Below are 23455 nucleotides of genomic sequence, written 5' to 3'. Positions count from 1 at the left end.
AATCATCCAAGGTCATTCACATCATTGAAAGTATAGTACCCGTCATGATGGAAAATAGTAATGGTGGAAATTCCGTTTACATGGTTGAGAGAGAGCAAATATTGGGGGGGAGCCCCCACAAAACCATACAACTTCACTAACTTGGTGGGTGTTGGGGGGGCGTTAAAATAGAAAGAACATCAATGTTTGAAGATTATCCCACAATGCATTAAAGCGATTTTCCTGTTCATCCTAAGATATATTTGTTTTAAAACACTCTTGTTCAGAGATAAGATTGCTTGTAAACAATATTTGCAAGGATTATTATTTTATGTGGGAAGAAGGTGAGTGGTCTTTTCCTAAGCACTAAAATATTAATAATGCAAAAATTTAAGGTTGAAATTTTATACACTATCATTTCCTAAAGATGAGCTGCTTTCTAGTTTAGTTCTTAATGAACTGCTGGCTGGAAAGCGCATGTCCTTAAAATGTATGGCCTGCCTTTTTACTAGCTGTTAGACTGTTACTTTGCTAAGCCTCAGTTTCCTCGTGAGTGATTAAATGGGCTATTGTGTATATAGTGCTTATCTTAGCTTTGAACTCCTGGTCAGGACTGCCTGACCCTGTTCCCTTGGCTCATTGTTGATGCTCTGATAGGACTTACGTAGTCTTCTGTATTATCAAGGAAGTGCCCTGGTGGCACAGTAGAGCGCTTGGCTGCTAACCAAAAGGTCAGTCAGTGGTTCAAACCCAAACGCCGCTCCATGAGAGAAAGATGTGGCAGTCTGCTTGCATGAAGATTACAGCCTTGGAAACCCTGTGGGGCAGTTCTACTCTGCCCTACAGGGTTGCTGTGAGTTGGAATCGACTAGAAGGCGATGCATTTTTTTTTTTATGTCTAGGTAGCTTTAACCAAAATTTCCGTCTTGAGGTGGACACCTAGCATTTAATCAGAAGGGCTAAGTGCCAGGGATAGCTACTACAAGTGCCTCAGCTATTTTTATAGTTTTATATCAGATTAAATTAGCATAATAAATGTTAGAAATGGATCTCCATTGGTGAAAATAATGGCTTGTTAATTAGCATAATGGATGTTGAAAATAGATTTTTCCACAGAATAGCTCTTTAGACACTTGAAGGTGGTTCTTCTGTTTCCTTTAAACGACTATTTATCTTTAGACATCCCTGCTTTCCTTTAAAACACATAAAAACCTTAGGAGCTTTTTTAATGTTGTTTGAAATTCAGTTTAAAATATCACAGTCAAAAATCTTGGCATTAAAAAAAAAAAAGAATTCTTGGGTAAAGCACTTCTTTTGTTTTCATGACACTTATCTTTCCTCAGTGCACCTAGTCTTAGTCACCTAGTACTGCCATAACAGAAATACCACAAGTGGGTGGCTTTAAAGAACAGAAATTTATTCTCTCACAGTTCAGAAGCCTAGAAGTCTAAATTCAGGGTCTCGGCTGTGTGGATTCCTTCTCTGGGCTCCTCCTAGTTTCTGGTATCTGTCTGCAATCCTTGGCATTCCTGGGCTTGTAGGTGCATCTGTCTCTGTTGTCTGTCTTCCCCCTGTGTGTGTCTGTGTGTCTATCCTGTTCTTTTTATAACTCAGAAGGGGTTAGGTTGAAGACTCACCCTACTCTGGTGTGGCCTCATTAACATAACAAAAGAAACCCCCCTGTTTCCAAACAGAGTCACATCTACAGGTACAGACGGCCTGATTTCAATATATATATATATATATATATATATATATTTTTTTTTTTTTTTTGCTGGGGGAGCATAAGTCAATCCATGACACTTCTACTCTACCATGTTTCCCTCGCAATTCTCTCTTCCCTCTGCATTTGGAGAACCACTGTCTTAATCACGGTTTTGGCCCAGCACCATCAACCCTGCTTTGTTGCTGTCTTCCAAAGTCATCATCTCGTGTTGCTCTCTTCTCCACCAGCCCTGGCTTACCAGTGTCCTTCCTAAAAGGAAGTACCGCATCAGATATAAGCCCAGAGTTCTTGTGCTGAAGGAATGGGAGGTGGTGGGACTGGCTGGTGACAAGTGAATGAAGCAGCCAAGTGTAAGGCTATAGGGTGCAGCGGGAACCCTGGTAAACAGGAAGGTGCTTACTTCTCAAGGGCAGCCACTGCTCAGCTCCAGCCGGTAATGTGCATGTGCGTCTTGGGATATCACGTTGGGAGTTTGAAATCAGCCATGATGGGAGTATTTACACCATGACAAATGGTACAGATGAGGAATCTTTTTTTTTTTTTTTCCTCCCTAGTGAGCCATGGAGCCCTGGTGATGTAGTGGTTAAGCACTTGGCTGCTAACCAAAAGGTTGGTGGTTTGAACCCACCACCTGCTCTGCAGGAGGAAGATGTGGCAGTCCTCTCCCATAAAGATTACAGCCTTGGAAACCTTATGTGGCAGTTCTACTCTGTTCTATAGGTCGCTATGAGCTGAAATTGACTTGAAGGCAATGGGTTTTTTTTTTTTTTTTTTTGGAGTAAGCCATATGTTAAACATTTACCAGCATGTCACTGGCTCCAGCTGGCTGCTTGTATATGGGAACACGGGGTTGGATGGGTCCAATTTTATTCTTATTCAAGACAAACTGGAAACCTGTATTTTAATGTAAAATTTCTAGATTTTAAAATATCTGTGTGAGCCAAACAATAGTTCTCCTGCCAAGACTGAGTCTGTAAACATCTATATGATATGTGCTCTCTGGTCTAGTCTTAATACTTCTATCAATAAAACATAAAATAACAGTGAATTTTTTTGTACAGCCACCTCTATCAGTCACCCCCTTGCCCCAAATGTAGTCGTGAATTACTGTAGCAATTTGTTAAGAGCTGAAAGAATTGACATTTAACATTACTCCATCTCTTACTATCTGTCATCTCAGTGTGGAAATTAATTTGGGTATATATGCACTTTTTCTTCCCATATAGATTCCTTTTTGTTGAAAGAAGGAACCCCGGTGGCACAGTGGTTAAGTACTTGACTGCTAACTGAAAGGTCAGCAGTTCAAACCGACCAGCTGCGCTGTGGGAGAAAGATGTGGCAGTCTGCTTCCCTAAAGATTACCGCCTTGGAAGCCCAAGGGCAGTTCTACTCTGTCCTCTAGGGTCACTATGAGTTGGCATTGACTCGACAACAACAGGTTTGGTTTGGGTTGGGTTATTAAAAGACAAAGGCCACATATTTTCTTTGTCTTCTTGTGCTCTATTAAAGATTTCTGTTACACACTTATGAAATACTTGTTGATTTGGCATTTGGTATGGATATGGTTTGTAGAAGCAATACATTGGCGGTTCATACTTTCAGTGAAATTGAATCAAGTCTGAAACTCAAGCTGTTACATTCTCAGTGACTTTAGATTTGTTACAAATAACTTTTTATTGGCTCAGACCCTTGATTCCTTATAAATGAAATGAATTTGGTGAAGTTACCACTTCTCCCTCTTGAACTGCCTTTTTCATCAAGCCTTATGTATATGTTTTTTTTTTTTCCCCCTTTGAAAAACATTGTTTAATGTCACTTCTGTCCTAGAACTTACCTCGTTTAACTGGACTGTAGTCACTTTTTTTTAATGAACATAACAGTGCAAAAACCTGTTTTTCACCCATTAGCAGGAGTTGAAAAGGTTGCTTTTTCATTTCCCTAGCAAAGTACTAGGAGTTCCTGGACGGTGCGTACCGTTAAAGTACTCCATGACTAACTGAAAGGTTGGCGGTTTGAATCCATATCAAGGCAACTTGGAAGAAAGCCCTGGCAGTCTACTTCTAAAAGATCACAGCCGTTGAAAACCCTGTGGAGCACAGTTCTATTCTGACACACATGGGGTGTTGTCTATGAGTTGAAATTCACTCAGTGGCAACTGGTAGCAAAGTACTAGTTTAGGGGGATTTGAATAGAACGGTTTAAATGGAAAAGGAATTTTTTATTTAGGAAATCAGGAGTACTGACTGAACTAAAATAGCAGACTGAACACATGCATCTAGCTCCCCTTTGCAAAATCCTTTAACATAACAAAAGATAAATATTTTTTAAAAAATGTGGGACAGTGTTGGAAAACTAGAGAGGGTGCATTCCTTTAATGAACCAAAAGTTATGAAGAATTCCTGGAAAATTGAAAACAGATGGATTAGACTGACAAAAGGAAAACAAAAAACAAAACATCATAACCCCAAACACAGGTACAAAAGAAAACTGAATTAAAAGCAGAGCTTACAGTGAATAAAAACAACCAACAGGAAGGGGCTTATAGCAATATTCAGGAAATTATATTCATTTATAACAATGACCTCCTCGGCTTAAAACTGGGAACTGTGCTCTAAAGGGAGTCCCTGGATGGTGCAAATGGTAAACACACTCAGCTGCTAACCTGAAGGTTGGAGGTTCGAGTCTACCCAGAGGTAGACTCAGAAGAAAGGCTTGGCAATCAACTTCCAAAAAATCAGCCATTGAAAACTCTATGGAGCACAGTTCTACTGTGACACACGTGGTGACTCCCTGAGCTGGAGTCCACCTGACAGCAACTGGTTACTGGTGCTCTAAAGAAAGCAAATGTCCTGTGTTGAGAGGGTTCCTAACATGCAATTGGGGACCTGAGAGAGAAGCAGAGGAGAGCTTACGTCAAGGTAGCACCCCCAACAAACAGGCCCTGGGAAGGAAACGTAAGCCTTCTTGTAGGTCGGATCTACAGAAGTCCTTCACCACTAGAGGAAAGACTTTCTCGTTTTGACAGGTTTGTGTATTTCTTTCCTAGTCTACATTCCTGCATGTTCCCCACTTATATACTATCTTAGTCATCTAGTGCTGCTATAATAGAAATACCACAAGTGGGTGGCTTTAACCAATAGAAATTTATTCTCTCACAGTCTAGTAGGCTAAGAGTCCAAATTCAGGGTGTCAGCTCCAGGGGAAGGCTTTCTCTCTCAGCTCTGGAGGAAGGCTCCTGTCATCAACCTTCCCTGGACTAGGAGCTTCTCTGCGCAGGAACCCCGGGTCCAAAGGATGTGTTCTGCTCCTGGCACTGCTTTCTTGGTGGCATGAGGTCACCCTGTCTCTCTGCTTGCGTCTCTCTTTTGTATCCCCCGCAAATTGGCTCAGGACACAATCCAATCTGGTAGATTGAATCCTGCCTCATTAGTGTAACTGCCACCTGTCACTCCTCATTAACATCATAGAGGTAGGATTTACAACATATAGGAAAGTCACATCAGATGACAGAATGGTGGACAGTCACACAATACTGGGAATCATGGCCCAGCCAAATTGATATACATATTTTTGGGGGGACACAATTCAACCCATGACAGTCCACCCTTTGCTCCGCCCAAATTCATGTCCTTGCCTCATGTAAAACGTATCACCCTATCATAGCAAAAGTCTTAACTCCAAGTGCAAAATCCAAAAATTCCTCTTCATCTGTGAAATCCAGAGTACAAGTTATCTGCTTCCAAAGATACAAGGCAGAGAAGGCAGGAGCTAGACATTTCCATTACAAAAAGGAGAAACTGGAGGGAAAGAAGGGATAATAGGCAGCGAAATGAGCAAGTCAGCAGAACACACTACATTAGCCCTCAAGGCTTTGCAAATAATCGTCTGTTCTCTGAGACCATTTACACAATTGCCCAGCCCTCCATACGCTAGGTATTGGCTACATTCTGATAGGAGGCCCTTCGTCCCTGGGCTTCAACTCCACGTTCCAGGCCTACTGGAACAGCAACTCAGCTCCCTCGGCTTCAGGTGCACATTCTAGTTCATCTGAGTGGTGACTCCGCCCTTAGAAACAGCAGAGGCCATGGCTCCGCCCTTTGAAGCCCCAGAGGTTGAGGTCATACCTTTTGAGACTGAGGCAGCTCGGCTTCCTTTGTTCCTTGTCTCCTCGGCTTCTGCTTTCTGGTTCCTTGGACCTCACGTCCGCATCTTCCCTGCTGGGGCAAGTGTTTCAGGGCTCTGTAGCTCCACTGATGAGTGCCTGGAGGCACCCTACTCTGCCAGGAAGCCTCCTGCACACAGGCACACTGCTCTCTTGCTCTATGGGTCGGCTCCAGCACCATCCTGTTCTGGTCTCCTCGTTCTGCTGCAACCAGTCCTCTGCTGCTTTTCCTCACCATCTGCTCCTTCTCCGGTGTTAACATTTGTCCTCACTTCCTTCTGAGTCTTTTATCCAGCCACAGTTTCAAAACAGCTTCTATATTTTAGGTAGCTATTTTTTTTTTTTTTATTAGAGCAGCACCCCACTCTCTCGGTACCAAATTCTGTCTTAGTCATCTAGTGCTGCTGTAACAGAAATACAAGTGGATGGCTTTTACAAACAGAAGTTTATTCTCTCACAGTCTAGAAGGCTAGAAGTCCAAATTCAGGGCATCAGGTGCAGGGGAAGGCTTTCTCTTTTGGCTCTGAAGGGAGGTTCTTGTCATCAGTTTTCCCCTGAACTAGGCCCAGGAACCCTGGCGCTGCTTTCTTGGTGGTGTCTCTCTGCTTACTTCTCTTCTTTATATCCCAAAAGAAATTAGCTCAAGACACAATCCAGCCTCGTAGATTGAGTCCTGCCTCATTAATATAACTGCCCCCTATCCCCCCTATTGACGTCGTAGGGGCAGGATTTACAACACATAGGAAAATCACATCAGATAACAAAATGATGGATAATCACATAATATTGGGAATCATGGCCTAGCCAAAATGATATACATATTTTGGGGGGACACAATTCAATCCATGACATATACCCTAAAGTAAAACTTGTCATTTGACATCTCCTATTTTTTTTATATTCTTACGCAGAGCCCTGGTGGCACAGTGGTTAAGAGCTGAGGCTGCTAACCTGAAGGTCGACAGTTCCAATCCACCACCTGCTCCTTGGGGATCCAAGGAGGCAGTTCTCCTCTGCCCTGTAGGGTCGCTATGAGTCGGAATCCACTCCAAGGCAACGGGTTTGTTTCGTTTTTGGTATATAGATGCAATGGAATATTATTCAGCCATAAAAAAGGAATGAAGTGCTGATACATGCTACAGTAGATGAACTTTGAAAACATGTCAAGTGAAAGAAGCCAGACACAAAAGTCCACATATAGTATGATCCCACTTACAAGAAATAACTAGAGTAGGCAAATGCCTAGAGATAGAAAGTAGATAGCTAGTAGCTGTGGGGTGGAGGGGGGATAGGGAGCAGTTGGTTAATGGGTATGAGGTTTCCTTTGGGGTGATGAAAATATTGTGTAACTAGATAGAGGTGGTGGTTGTACTATACTGTGCATGTATGAAATGTCACTGAATTGTTCACTTTAAAGTGGTTAATTTTATGCAGTGTCAATCCCACCTCAATTAAAACAAACACAAAAAAGACAACAACAACAATGCTGGTGATGAGCCATTCATTTGGTTTTGGAAACCATTAATGCTTGCACTTTGCAGTTCGAAGAATCACGAAGTAGGGTAATGAAACAGAGTAATATTCAGAAACATGCACATATATGTAGGAATGTAATATATCATGCAGGTAGAATTTAAAGACAATGGAGAAAGAATGGATTGTTAAACATGGAGGAAACTGATTAGTTATTTGGAAGACTGTTAAGTTAGGAAGGTTCCTTACCTCACACCATACACCAAAATAAATTACAGATAGGTTAAAGAATATACTTATGTTTATGTTTAGGCTTCTTTTCTGCATATATATTTATATTATAGAAGAACACACGTGTGGTAGGGAAGTCCTTCGTAAGCAAGATAATACTCAGAAAATTATAAAGTAAAAACTGTAGACTGTATAAAAATTAAACATTTTCTATCACAGGCTACTGTAATCAAAGGTGGAAGTTTAAGAGACATTTTTAACAAGTTTTACAAAGCTCAGTTTGTTAATTAAAAAAAACAAACAAAAGAACTGACTTTGTAGCAATTAAGCAGATAAAATTGTGTGTTTACTTGACGAGTTCTGCCAGTATTAAAAAAAAAAACAAAACCAAACCCACTGCTGTAGAGTCGATTCCGACTCATAGGGACCCTATAGGACAGAGCAGAACTGCTCTACAGAGTTTCCAGGGAGCGCCTGGCGGATTCGAACTGCCGACCTCTTGGTTAGCAGCCATAGCACTTAACTGCTATGCCAGTATAGAAAGTATAAAGTTAGTAGGAGCTATGTACTTTTCAATCAGAGATACTTGCATGTATTTGTTTTGCTGTATTAGGAAACTAGTCATTGTTTAAAACAAACCACCTGTCTAAATGTCTAAAGCATTCATACACCACCACCAGCGCTGCTCAGTGGCTCCAGGACCAGCTGGAAGGACAATTTCTCGGCAGCCAGCAGGCCCTCCATGGCTCCGAAGGGCACTGCTGCACTGCTTCTGGTTGCCGGTGTCCTGTGGGCTACAACTGACCACATGGAACCCTGAGGAGTGTTCTGCTTCTACCCAAACAAGTGCCTGGCAACCAGGACACACCATCAGTGTGCTGAGGAGGGGAAAGCCTGAGTTGTATAATGGTTAAACACTTGGCTACTAACTGAAAGGTTAGCCGTTCAAATCTACCCAGAGGTGCCTTGGAAGAAAGGCCTGGCAATCTACTTCTGAACGATCACAACCATGAAAACCCTATGGAGCACACAGTACTACTCTGACACATGAGTCACCATGAATCAGAATCAGCTGGACACAGCTAAGTGGTTTTTTAACTTGGCTTTGTTCACTGCACAAATAGAAAGTGATATTATTTATACAGTGAATTTGGAGAGATACTGGCAGGGTTGCTTGCAGCCAGAGGAGAATGGGCCATGAGCTCTGACCACGCCAGTCCCTACCTGGCTGAGGACCAGATTTGTAGAAACCCATGCCAAGCTTTCAAGGGAACATGTTAAAATGTGTAAGACACAGCTCTGGCTTAAACTCTTACAAGGAAGAGAAGTCATAGGCTTGTGAAACCAATTAGCAATTGTATTAGTTTTCAATTGCTGCTGTAATAATGGCCACAAACTGAGTGGCTTAAAACCACACCCATTTATCTTATAGCCCAGTGACCTTAATTAGGCTTTTCTAAATGTACTTAAGCTCAGCGGTTTTTGTTTTCACTGTGGAACTTTAGGACCACTTTGACTCATTTCTCTTCATTTTCCTTCTGTCTGAGCCTTTAGATAAATTTCAATGATAAATTCCAAGGAGCTGCCTTACCTTGTTGCCACCTGTCTGTCAGTTTGTTGTGCTGTGATACTGGAAGTTATGCCACCAGTATTTCAAATGACAGCAGCGTCACCCTTGTGGACAAGTTTCAGCAGAGCTTCCAGACTAAGGCAGTAGGAAGAAAGGCCTGGCAATGTGCTTTGAAAATTAGCCAATGAAAACCTATGGCTCACAACAGAACATTGTCCTACTTGCTTCCTTGGAACAGTTCATCAGGAAGGATTAATTGTTGGAGAAGGACACCATGTTTGGTGAAGTAGAGGGCCAGTGAGGGTCAGGAAGACCCTCAGTGAGATGGATTGACATGACAGCCACAACGATGGACTCAAACATGCAGACAATTGTGAAGATGATGCAGGACCAGGCAATATTTTGTTCTGTTGTGCACAGAGTCACCATGAGTCAGAGTTGACTCGACAACAACAAACAATAGCTTCATCTTTGCCTATGCAAGTATTTAAACTTTTTTTGTTGTTGTTCTAAAAATGAATCAGTCTGGCCAAGGGGTGGTCATTTAGATAATTCAGTTTGAAGGCAGGCCTTGCTTGCCTACATGTTCAGTACCTTGCTCTTCACTCTGTAGTATAAATATAAACTTTTTAAGCAAAAGGGAAGCCTTATTGATATTTGAATCATAACTGGGTGTATTCTACTCGGTAGCCTTTTAACCAAACAGCAAATTATTCTTGATATTTGTTGAAAATCCAGCTGATTAGAGAAGACTAGATGTTATTTGTTTTCGAAGGGGATGGTATTATTATAATTGTCCTTGAAGTATGTATATAAAAGCATATTGAGAGAAGGTTATATTTTCTGCTGTGAATTTGGTTATTTTTCATGGTATTGAATTTGAATCTCAGTTGAGATTTATGGCAGTCTCAGGATTTAATATTTGCATTTCATGTGCGCATGTCACAGATGTGTGAATAAATAAATGTCCATATATTAATGTCATGAAGGAGTAGTTACAGTTTTTTGACTAGAAGATAGTTGAGGTTGACTGTATGCATACTTTAGCATATATTTTCCTATGGTAGAAATTAATTGTTTACATCTTGGAGGGAAGGGAAAGTTTGAAAAAAAAACCATTTAGTTTTACATTTAATTTGGATATTATTGGCAAATCTTGATCACTGTTCAACCTCAAGATTTATACAGCCGTACTGTCCTGGCTGAGATTCTCAATCCCTGAACTTTGCTGTGGAGATTGGGAGGGGATATTTCTGGAATAAGAATTAAAGTAGGCTTTCTTTTACTAGATTTGTTTGTAAATGTAATATTTATGTACTACAGTGTTTTCTAGTGAGGCCCAGTGAGCTACTGAATATTTTACAACAGAATGTTTTGAAGTGTCAAAGACTGGTTTTGGCATTTGACGTATGTTGTGCCCCTGAGATAAATGATATATAAAAAGTTTATGTAAGTCTGTGTGCAAGTTGGCAGCTCTCAGCTCAAGAGAGCCTCACCTCCCAAGGTCTGCCCTTTCCTGCGTGCAACTGGCATCCAATGACTGGTTGATAGTTGTTGGGTACTGTCAAGTTGGCTTCAACTCAGAGTGACCCCACGTATAACAGAATGAAACATCGCCCAGTCCTGTGCCATCCTCAAAATAGTAGGTGTGTTTGAGCCCATTGTTGAAGCCTCTGTGTCAATCCATCTCATTGAGAGTCTTCTTTTTTGCTGATCTACTACTTTTCCAAGCATGATGTCCTTAAAGAGGTAAAAAGGACCAGCTGGCCCCCTTGTCCTGACTCTGAATGGTCATGCCCTTACAGCTCCCTCTGGTGTGGGCTGAGGCCCAGTTGTGACTGCATTGCAGCGTAACGTCTCCCTCTGCTTAATTCTGCCTCCTTCCCTTCCCTACAGGTGTTGATCTGAGAACACTTGTCAACAAACTTCCTGCACTCTAGTCTCCGTCTCAGAGTCTGCTTTTGGGGGAACCCAACTTGCAGCAGACTGTAGTTCCCTTTGAGGGCTTGTGTGCAAACAGATATCCTAATTTAGGATTATAGGGATGGATAGGACCTTGATTTTTGATAAGCCTCTTGGTCAGTCTTCCCTTCAATACAGGGATTCCCTCTGCCCTGTTCCTCACCCTTTATCCTCTGCTTGAAAGTAAGGGATGGGGAGTTCATTACTTCATTATCTTGTCAATTGTTAAACAGTTTTAGGTGTTAGAACAGTTTCATTACTGAGTGGAAATCTGTATCCCTGTAACTTTTACTCCTTGGATGTACTTTTACTCTTGGCTACTCAGAATGTCTATTCCACTTCCCATGTGTCATCCTTGGAACATTTGAAGAAAGTCACCACATTCCCTTATGTTTTCTCTTATTCTATGGAAATACCTCCTTTTCTCACCTAGTTTTTATGTGACAGATGTGTTTTCTAAATCCTTTATCGTGTCTTCGTCCCTTATCATGTTCCAGCTTGTTCTTTTAAGATGTGGTTCAGACCAGGTCTTTGTCACATTACTACATTTTCCATACTATTAATCATTACCCCATGATATTCATGACATGCTAATTTCAACATTGTGTATGTGTTTCTTAATATATTTTAAAGTTAGTTATATTTAACATATAAATATATGTTGTGGCTGTTGTTGCTGCCAAGTTGGCTCTGACTCATGGCAACCTTATATACGGCAGAAAGAAACATTGCCTGGTGCTGTGCCATCTTCATGATTGTTAGTAGTGATATATGTTGTTGTTGCTGTTGAGTCCCACTCATAGTTACTGTATATGACAGGGTAGAACTGCCCCATGGAGTTTCCTAGACTGAACTGTTTACGGGAGCAGATCACCAGGCCTTTTCTCTCATGGAGTAGCTGGTGGGTTTGAACTGCCAACCTTTTGTTTGGCAGCTGAGCTTGGTAATTTCAGTGACCTATATAAAACAATGGAAACCCTGGTGGCATAGTGGTTAAGTGCTACAGCTGCTAACCAAAGGGTCAGCAGTTTGAATCTGTCAGGTGCTCCTTGGAAACTCTATGGGGCAGTTCTATTCTGTCCTATAGGGTTGCTATGAGTCAGAATCAACTTGACGGCACTGAGTTTGGGTTTTTTTTTTTTTTGTTTTAAATATAAAACAATACTGTAGCATTAGTGTATTAAACTATAATAATAATAATGTAGTAATCAGTAATTACTGTATAAGTACTTTTTCACTATTATATATGATTTCACTCAGGAAATAAATGAGAAAACAACTGGTAAAATTCTATATTCATTTAAAGATTTAAAAAATCAATGACATTACTAAATCGTAATTTAAACTTTAAATTAAAACCTTGATCGGTTTTTTGTTTTTTGTATAGTAATTACAACAAATTACTTAAGAAAATTTTTTATTGTGTTTTGGCTGAAAGTCTACAGAAGAAATTAGTTTCTCATTAAGTAGTTTGTACATAAAGTGTTCTCTGGCACTGGTTGCATTCCCCACAATGTGTCAGCACTCTCCCCATTTCTGCCCTGGGTTCCCTGTTTCCTTTAGTCTGGTTTTTCTACCCCTTCCTGCCTTCTCATCTTTGCTTTTGGGCACAAGGTCATTTTGATCTCATATAATTGATTGTTCTAAGGAACAAGTTCCTCTTGGGTATTATTGTTTATTTTATGGGCTTGTCTATTGTTTGGCTGAGAGGTGGTCTCTGAGAATGGCTTCACTTCCAGGTCAGAAGGGTGTTTTAGGGTCATATTCTTGGGTGTTCTTCCAATCTCTGTCAGACCAGTAAGTCTGGTCTTTTTGCGAATCTGATTTTTTGTTCTACATTTTTCTCCTGGCTGTCCAGGACCTTCTGTTTTGATTCTAGTCAGAGAGGTTGAAAAATTATTAGGGAAAATGTGAAAAATTTTTTCAATGTAAAGAAAATTTATTTAAGAAACAAGCTGCTAACAATTACTATGGTAGTATTGCTGATCAAATAAATCAGATGGATATGTCATCAGATACAAGACTGGGATTGGCAAGAAAAATCTTCAAGAATATCTTCTTTGAGAGTTTTCCCAGGAGTAATTGAGATTGAAGTAGGAGAGAATGAATATATTTATGGTGCCATGATATATGTTGTTGTTAGTTGTCAAATCAGTTCCAACTTACAGCGACCCCATGTGTATAGAGCAGAACTATGTTCTGTAGGGTTTTCAAGGCTGTGGCTTTTCTGAAGCAGATTGCCCGGCCTTACTTCTGAGACATCTCTGGGTGGGTTTGAACCTCCAACCTTTTGGTTAGTAGTCCAGACACTTAACCACTTGCGCCACCCAGGGACTTCACCATGATATATTAGTGCAATATGCAGTAGCATAATGACTTCTTGGCTTTACACAAATAATCAGCTTTGTAGTCAATAAGCAGTAGGATGCTAGGCTGACATACTTTTATTTTTTTTTTGTAACAGCTTCATTGAAATCTAATTCACATATCATACAATTCACCCATTAAAGTGTGCTATTTGATGGTTTTTAGTATGTTGGCAGAATTTTGCAACCGTCGCCATAAGCAATTCTAGAACGTTGTCATCAGCCCCAAAAAGAAACCCAGTATTCTTTTTAGCAGTCGCCCCTGATTTTTCCCCAATGCATCCTCCCCTCCCCTACACACACACCAGTCCTAGGCAACCACTAATCCACCTTCTGTCTGTATAGATTTGCCTATTCTAGACATTTCACATAAATAGAATCATACAATATGTATGATACTTCTCGGGTTTTTCTTCCATGCCCTGGCACCTTTAGGTTAATGGTACTCACTCTACAAAACTGCTCCTGAAACTCAGGCTTCTTTTGTGGTCAGTGACTGAACTTCTGGGTGCCAGACAGACTGGAAAGTGAGGCTTAATGGACTTTGACCGCACAGTTATGGTCTGATCATTTAGGGGTCCAGAGACCATGGCCTTCCAGAGTCTACCTCGGCTAATACGATCTAAGACTATATTGCCTTCTCAAGTAGCTAGCATTTTTTTTTGCATAAACTGTTATTAAGGCAGATATCCCCATTTGTACAAGTAAATTGAAGTGATACTGTATTTAACTTTTACTCTTAGGAAATGTTACCATTTTTACTTTGGCCCATTGATCTTTTTTCAGCCTTGACTTCGTTACCTGCTGCATTAGCAGTTTCCCTCCAATTTCAGTATCATCTACCAATTTGATAAACATGCTTTCTAAAATGAAAGGAGCTGCACAGGAAAGCTAATAGTAACTGTGGTTTAGAATAAGAGGGATCCATTAATAGAACCAATCCAGCCCTCACCCGTGCTCCTCTCTGCTATATCTGCTGCTTCTTTGCCAGGGGCTTCCCTGGTTTTAGTACTGAAAATCCCGCATCCTGGGGAGCTCCTCAGTCACAGGCAAACTGGGATGCTGGGTCACCTTGCACCTTGTAATTAGACTCACTGCGCCCTCTAAGCTGGATTATGATGAGCTGTGTAGTCCATCTCTCTTAGCCCCGGCAGTATACCTCTTAGGCAGTAACCATACCTCGTTCATCTTGGTGCTCCCACCCCCTGACATAGTTCCCAGCACCAGCATAAGTATTTATTAAAAGGTTTGTTGATTATGAATTTATCTGATCCTGTTGCTCAATCAGCAATGAATCCATCCGTGTGATGTCTGCATCTAGTCCTCAAGAATAGCATGAGAAATTTGTTATATTCTTCCCTGGAAAATCTGAACAGGATAGCCTGTCTAAGAGTCTAATAACGCTGTGAGGGGAAGGAACTGAGATTAACTGGCACACATTATCCTTAGTGAACCCCAAGTATCTCCTAGAGGTTACTTCCTTTTCTGAGTGAGAACAAGTGATAATGGTTAGTTATCGCTTCTGAATAGTTACCAATATCATCTGTCTATAGTTTCTTAGCTAGCCCTCACCCGACCTTCGCCCCGCCATTGTCCACCATTTTCTCTTGTTTTCTGGAACTGTCTTTTCCTCCATGATTTTTTTAAAGACTCACATTAGTGGTTCTGTGATGATCCCTATGGGTTCTTTGTGTATCTTCGGACTTAAGTCATCTGGATCCAGAGATTTTAACTCAACAACGTACTCTGTCTTATTCCTGACCCACTTATTTTGGGTAGCAGTTGTGGGGTTTTTTTTGGATACAAATAGTATACTTTTTTTCAGAAATCATTTTCTTTGTTCATGACGATGTATATGTTGAAACATTTTCTTCCACCTAAGCCTTTGAATTTTGACATCACACCTCTGATTATAGGCAGGATAAAAAAAGCCTTTGGAAGGCAGTGGTAACAAAACTTGCCAAAGTCATTTGTTAAAGATGGAATACCAAAAACCCAGTGCCGCGGAGTCGATTCTGACTCATAGCAACCCTATAGGACAGAGTAGAACTGCTCCATAGAGTTTCCAAGGAGCGCCTGGCAGATTTGAACTGCTGACCCTTTGGTTCGCAGCTGTAGCACTTAACCATTACGCCACCAGGGTTTCCAAAGATGGAATAGAATATCTAAACACAAAATAAAAACTTGTATTTGTGTTCTGCAGCGTATTATGCCCCAAAGGTACAAGCTCAGAGAAAGAATGTCTTCCCATTTTTGAAAGCAGTATATTTCAAAAGGAAAATGAGTCATAATATTGTTCAAATTGACCAAATTAGGTGTTTAATTGATCCTCTAATGATAACTTAGTAACTTTAAATGAAATGGTATCAGCATTCACTTGTTGCTAAGGCTGAATACCAAGGAGTCAGCCTTGACCCCTCTCTCTTCCTCATCTTCTACTTCTGTTAGCCAGTCCGGTCAACTCACTCCAAAATCTTGACTGCTAATCCTCTCATCAAAGCCAGCATCAGCCTTTGCCTGGACGAACCCTAACTGATCCTTTCATTCCCACCCCCCTCACTGCAGTTCATCCTCCAGTCTGCAGCCTGAGGAAAAATCCTAAATGTAAAGTCCTAAAGCTTTCATTGTGGCTCCTCAGCTCATTTACATCAAGCCCAACTCCTTATCCTGGCTTCTAGGATTCTTCATGATTTGGGCTCCACCAACCTTACCCCAAATTATCCCACTCTTCCCTGGCCTCCAGCAGCCACACTGGCCTTCCGCCCACTCCTTGTAAATGCACCAGGGTCAGTCAGCCTCCTTTAGGTCCTTCGTACTAGCTGGTGTCTCTACCTGAAATACTCTTCTCCCAATTCTGAGCTGATGACTCCTTCTTCATGTTCAGAGTCCCAGGGTGGTACAAACGGTTAACACGCTTGGGTGTTAACCAAAAGGTTGGCTGTTTGAGTCCACCCAGAGGTGCCTCAGAAGAAAGACCTGGTAATCTACTTCCCAAAAAACAGCCACTGGAGACCCGATGGAGCACAGTTCTACTCTGGCTCACACGGGGTTGTCATGAGTTGGATTCGACTCCCCAGCAATTGGTGTTTTCTTCGTAGTCGGTCCTCAGCTTGAGTGTCCCCCAGGGCTGCAGCAGGACTTCCGTGAGCCTGCGGCACTTTGCTTTGGTGAACTCCTTTCTTTGTTAAAAAAGAGGAAAATGATATTTGACAACTGCATTGGCATAAAGGCGACTGTATTAATAGTATATCTTGAAACATTTTCTTCCATGCAACAGTTCATTTTTTTTCTTCTGATTTTGAAGAAATTAAAACATCTTCATGGGCCCCTAAAAGTACTGTGAGCCCAGGGCGCTGTGCCTACAGTCCCTAAAGGAAAGTCGTCCCATGCCCCATCCTCTGAGACCCCCCCCAGTGCTCTGTCAGCTGGTGTCACAGTACGTAATGTCTTCAGTGCTGCGTGCTTAGTGTTAGGATAGAGCCAGGCTCGTGAATGAATGAAGAAACACATATTAGGCTCGGAGTGAGGAATTCTGCTCTGGCCAACGTACGTGAGAATTGTGCGTTCTTAAAACGTTTAAGCCTTTACGAAGTTTTTATTATACCAACAATACCTGCTCCTTGAAGAAAGTCTGATCAATTCAGAAAAGTAGGAAGAAAGAGCTCAGTCCCACTACCCAGAATATCGCTATTACTATTTTGCTTTGTTTCTTGTTTAATGTGATCACTCTTGGGTACTGGATATAGTTTTTTAAAAAAATATCCTTTTGCACTTCACATAATGTAAGCCTTTTTTTAATGTTAGGAAATCTTCCTAAGTACTTTAATAGTTGCATAATAAATATACCATTCACTGCCAAGGCCAAAACAAATACTCCTTTATTATTGAATTTTCTAGTTTTTTCCCATTTTTCCCTTTTATACGTAATGCTACAATGAACATCTTTTATTCAGAAAGTTCTTTCTTCCTCCCTCTTTTAGCATTATTTCCATATGGCGAATTCCCAAAGTGAATGACTAGGTCCAAGAATGTGCATATGGCATGTATAAGTTTTTGTATGAGAGATTGACTTGAATTGTAAACTTAAAGCACCAAAAAAAAAAAAAAAAAAGTGTGCATATTCTCTTACTACTAATTCTTTTCTGGCTGACCTGTATTCTTTTCTTTCCTTTTCTTCTTATTCTTTCATATTCTCTGGTTCTTATCCTCATCACATATAGTTGAATATTCAGTTAAATAATCTTTTGATAAGTGGAATTAACAATGTGCCACTTTATATTTACTATTTCACATGTTGTTAGTTTACTATTTCCAACTAGGTATAAAATTCTTGAGGGTAAGATGATATATGCTCCAATTTTCACAGTGCCTGGCACAGTATAGAACTCATAGTAGGTGCTTGGTTTTGGTTGGTTGGTTGGTTGGTTATTCTAGAAAAAGAGAATTTTAGAAGGGGAGTTTATTCTGGGGAAAAGATGATAAAACTTTATTGATATCAGATTGATAGTTTGTCAGTTTTAGAAATATGAGTTTAGAATTTATTCCAGAAAGCATAATAATTTACCCCACGTGGGTGGATCATCTCTGAGGGAAAGAAAACCACAGCAGAAGGGAAGAAGGCAGAGGATTGAGCCATGGGAAAGAGAAAGGAAGGGAGGTATAGGGTAGGGGAAGGCCGCTGCCATTTACTGAATGCCTGTTAGGTGCAAGCCTTTCATTCCCACAATAATTCCATCCATCCATCCATCCATCCATCCATCCATCCATCCATCCATCCATCCATCCATCCATCCATCCATCCATCCACCCACTCACCCATCCAACAAATATTTATTGAATGCTTTATACATGTTTGGTGCCATGCTAAGTAGTGTGGTTGGCAGTATTGCCTCCATTTTGCAGAGATTGGCATTTTGCAAAGTGATGGCTTTAGAAATGAAGTGGAAACAAGAATTGTCTGATTTCATAGTTCATGTCCTTTCCACTATGCTATTTTAGTTTAGTTGAATGCTAAACTGACTATTTAGAGTTAATTGCACAAGTTTTATTTAGAATTTTGTTAAGATTCTTGGCATCAGTACTAAGGATGAGAAAGAAGTAGTTAAATGGTACCCAGTAAGTAGGCAGTCTGTGATGTCTTCTACAACTATCCTCCCCACTCCAATCTGGAATTAATCTTAGCCTGTCAAAATTTTTTTTTTTTTTGTCACAGGACCCTACCTTTTAGTGTAGTCTGCCTGTTATCAGGGATGTCATGAACTTGTCAATCTGTCCTGGCATTAGGATCATTGTGATCTTCTGAGACTCAGAATAATGGTTTTTTTTTTTTTTTTTTCCACTTTTGATCTCCCGGAATATCTTTGTATAGTACCTTGAGCAAAAGAAATATCTTTATATTAAATTGAATATTGTTATTAAAAACAAAACCCAGTTGCCATCAAGTCGATTCCAACTCGTGTCACCCACACGTGGGCCAGAGTGTGGGGTGAACCTCTATGGGGTTTCCAGTGGCTGATTTTTCAGAATTAGATTGCCAGGTCTTTCTTCTGAAGTACCTCTGGTAGACTCAAACCTGGAACCTGTCAGTTGGCAGCCAAGCACATTAATTGTTTACACCACCCAGGGACTCCTAATTTCTTTTAGTAGGTGTGAATTTGGTAGTATTTTGTGATGTTATTATGTTGTTACGGAAAAAAATAATACATGTTTGTAATAACAGAGGTACTTAAATACTGGATGGTATTCCTTAGGAACATCCCTTTGCTATGATTTTTCACAAAATGAATATACTTAAATTTTTTAATTATGAAAATTTTCAACCTAAAAGCAGTGGGAAGAACATCGCAATGAATTCTGTTATACCCATCAGGCGGATTATGATACGCTAAAGGTCATAGCTAGGCAAGAGTCAGCTTAAAAGGAAAAGAACATTGTAACCAGGAAGAACATGCCTGTTGAAAGATGGTTGATATTTAGATTAGAATTACTATTATCTATCGCTAGAATGAAAAATACCATGGTACTAAGAATTTAGTTAAGGGTCGAGATGTTTTATTTGGTATGTCTTTGGAAACCCTGGTGACGTGGTGCTTAAGAGCTACTGCCGCTAACCAAAAGGTGAGCAGTTGGAATTCACCAGGGGCTCCGGAGAAGTCGAATCTGAGAACAATTGCTCCCACTGCATCTAGCCCATGGGGATAGTAATTTAAATCGTGAAATGTTATAGCTACGTTAATGGAATTAAAAAATGATTACTTGTGTGTTGTCTTTCAGTTTTTGTTCACATATGCTGTATTCATTATAACACTTAATAAAAACGTGCAGTCTCTTTCTTTAACATATCATACATGCACTCATACTCATTGATGGGACTGCAAATTAGCATGATATGCACACTTACTGACTCAGTAGTTCCACCTCCAGGAATTTATCCAAAGAAAATAATCAGAGATGTGCACCAAAGCCAAAGCCAAACCAAACCCATTGCCGTCAAGTCGATTCCGACTCAGGAAGGCTGCTTATTGTGGCACTGTAAAATAGTGAAAACAGCCTACGTATTTAAGAAAAAGACTACATGTACAGTATGATCCTAATTCTGCCAAAAATGTGTATGTGTCTCGTAGAAGAAAACATGTCAGTTTTAACTATAGCCACCTCTCCGTGGTAAGACTATGTGTGATTTTTATTTTCTTTTTTGATGTTTTTTTCTGTGTTAAAAAAATTAATCAGTGGATTAAATATAAAATTGTCAAATGCTTTAACCTATTTCACGGTGCTCCTATGGCTGCATGGTATTCCATGGAGCTGTTGTAACGTAATTAATATTTCCCCCATTTATTAATGGGACTCCCTGGGTGGTACAAATGGTTAACACTCTCAGCTAATAACCAAAAGGTTGAGGGTTCAAGTCCACCCAGAGGCACCTCGGAAGAAAGGCCTGGCTATCTACTTTGGAAAAATAAGCCATGGAAAACCCTACTGAACATAGTTCTACCCAAAACCCTACTGAACATAGTTCTACCCTGACACACACGGGGTTGCTATGAATCGGAATCTGCTTGATGGCAACTGGGTTGGTATTTTTATTTTTATTGTAGGTAGTGACTATTTTCTTGCTTTACAGCATTTTTCTTCTCTTTAGTTATTTCCTAATTTCAGGAAAATTACTGGCAAAAGGATATCATTAAGATTTTTTTTTTTTTTTACCACATAGCTTTCTAAAATAATTGCATTAATTTACAGTGCCACAAAATAACTGCGTATATGTTAATTTCACCTGCATTGTTACTGGCACCTGGTTTTCTTTTTTTAAGATTTTTCAACTGAATAGATAAAACATACTTCAGTGATTATTAATTTAGACAAATAGTGTTTAAAATTATTTTTTAATTACACAAATCCATAGGATTTTGAATGGCTGGAGGTCTTTGGTTCTCTTTCCTCTCTTGGAAGTCATGTAAGGTGTGTAACTGATAAACAGAAGCAAGAATAAAGCACAAAGCATGATAAGATAAATTAGGTTCTCTTGAAGAAAAAGTATCTTTTTTATCTAAGGGAAACACCCAGATCAAGTCAGAACACCTCTTCCTGAGCCCAGTATCAATCCACTTAATTCAAGTACTTCTATTGAATAGGATTTTCCACCTAATTATTGTGTATACTTACATGTGTATTTGCTTTCATGGAAAATTATTAACTAAGTTATGTATATTGCCTGCTCTCTTAAGAAAGGAACCTAAATGAGATTAAGTTGGGCTGTTATCCCTGAGCAATTGTGCAGATATTCAACAAATTAGGTAATCCTTCACCCCCAAGCAAATGATATTGTTAAGGGGAGCTTCTGTAAAGGGTTATGGATCGGGTAATTTATATAGGACATTTCCATAGCTTTTCTTTCTTCTCAGGGCCTTAAATTTGTATAAAACATTTAAAAACTGTATCTGTATCAATTCACCTGAGTTGGTTTATGGATAGATGAGTCAATGGAGTTAGTTCGATGAGTGCCCGGAGCCCCCTGGGACCCCAAGCACAGCATATCTTAGCTGTAGCCAGTCAGTGCATGTTGCAATTTGATTAAAACTGAAAAGATGGGTATGAAGGACTTTGGAAATCTGTTGGATTGCTTATTGAGTAATGAACGAGTCATGTCACTTGACATCATACAGTTTCCAAGGAGCGCCTGGTGGATTCAAATGGCTGACCTTTTGGTTGGCAGCCATAGCTCTTAACCACTATGCCACCAGGGTTTCCTATCAGCAAGGTAGGGTATACTGTTTAAGACTGTACTTTCTGAACTCCTGAGCATATCATTGTGTTCCTTAGTCCCGTGCCCTTAGTCCCGTGCTTGCCTCCCTCCTGTTTCTCCCCGCTTTGTTTTTCTTCACCCATCACTTTTTTTTTTTTCCTCTTCCCCCATCCTTCTCCTCTTCCTTTTTTAATTTGGAGAAATCTTTAAAATCAGGAAAAAAGAAAAAAAAAAGAACAGTATAGCACACAGCAGGTCCCTGGGTGGCGAATATGGTTTGTGCTAGACTGTTAACCTAAACATTAGCAATTCGCACCAGCCAGCGGCTCTGCGGAAGGTAGGTCAGGCAATCTGCTTCTGTTAAGATTATAGTCAATTAAAACCCATAGAGCAGTTCTACTGTGTAACACATGGGGTCACCACGAGTCAATCGACTGGATGACAACTAACAGCAATTATATAGCACCCAACACTCACCGTTTCTATGTATCCCGCCGCATGTGTCCTGTCCTCTCTGCTGTCTTAGCCTAGCTCCCTGTATCTCCTTCCACTTTCCAAACCTCTGTTCCACCTCACAATGTCTCCTCATGTCACAACCACAGGTGTAAAAGGCTGACAGGCCTCAGTTCCAATTTTCAACTCTGCCACTTACAGCCATGTGACATTGGTAAAATTATCCTGTCTGGGCTTCAGTGTCTTCATCTACAATGTTGTCATACTAGTTGCTAATAGTCATGGCGACCAGAATCGACTCACCAGCAATGGGTTTGGGTTTTGGTTTTGGTTTAGTAGCTAATAATAGCTAATATGACAGGGCTGTTGTAAAATTTAAGTGAGACGATGCATGTCAACTGCTTAACAAAGTGCCTGGACACAGTGGGCCTCAGAGAGTGGGTGTGCATGGCCACACAGTTTTGCTAATTTGTTTATTCTTTATTGCGGTAAGTATATATAAAAACATAGGCTATTTCAGTCATTTTTATGTGTACAATTCAGTGACATTAATTTTGTTCACCTTGTTGTACAACGATCACGCTGTCCACTTCCAAGTTCTTTCATCACCCCTAACAGAAACTCAGTGACCCTAAGCAATGGTTCCCCTTTCCCTCTCCCTCCCACCCCTGGTCACCACTTTGGTCTTGATATATTTGACTGGCCACACATTTTGATTTTGCTCCTGTCTAGGTTGTTATAGACGGGCTGCCCCCTGTGTCTAGTACACAGCATTGCACTGGGGCTCTCTTCACTTTCATGCTGGTGTTCCTTCGCCTAAATCCTGGGTACTAGGGTCTCTGGTATTTCTTTTTCCAGGCTTACTTTCTTGTTTTTCAAAGAGCTCATCCTAAAAGTGTGTTGTTGTTAGGTGCTGTCAAGTCGATTCTAATTCACAATGACCCTATTACAACAGAACAAAACACTGCCTGCTCCTGCACCATCCCCACAATTGTTGTTATGCTTGAGCCCACTGTTGCAGCCACTGTGTCAATCCATCTTGTTGAAGGTCTTCCTCTTTTTCGCTGGCCCTCTGCTTTCCCAACCATGATGTCCTTCTCCAGGAACTAATTCCTCCTGATAACATGTCCAAAGTATGGAAGATGCAGTCTTGCCATTCTTGCTTCTAGGGAACATCTGGTTGTACTTCTTCCAAGACAGATTTGTTTGTTCTTCTGGCAGTCCAGTGTATATTCAATATCCTTCACCAACACCACAATTCAAAGGTGCTAATTCTTCTTCGGTCTTC

General features: G+C 40.5%; 1 protein-coding gene across 5 annotated transcripts in view; it reads left to right on the top strand.

The window, feature by feature from the left end:
- Window positions 1-23455, top strand: part of VGLL4 (vestigial like family member 4) — a 163826-nt gene that overhangs the window by 19790 nt on the left and 120581 nt on the right. The window lies entirely within an intron of this gene.

Source organism: Elephas maximus, chromosome 20, assembly GCF_024166365.1.
Source record: "Elephas maximus indicus isolate mEleMax1 chromosome 20, mEleMax1 primary haplotype, whole genome shotgun sequence".
In the NCBI taxonomy this organism is placed as follows: Eukaryota; Metazoa; Chordata; class Mammalia; order Proboscidea; family Elephantidae; genus Elephas; species Elephas maximus.
The sequence above is the reverse complement of the archived record's forward strand: the minus strand, read 5'-3'. Positions and strand labels throughout refer to the sequence as shown.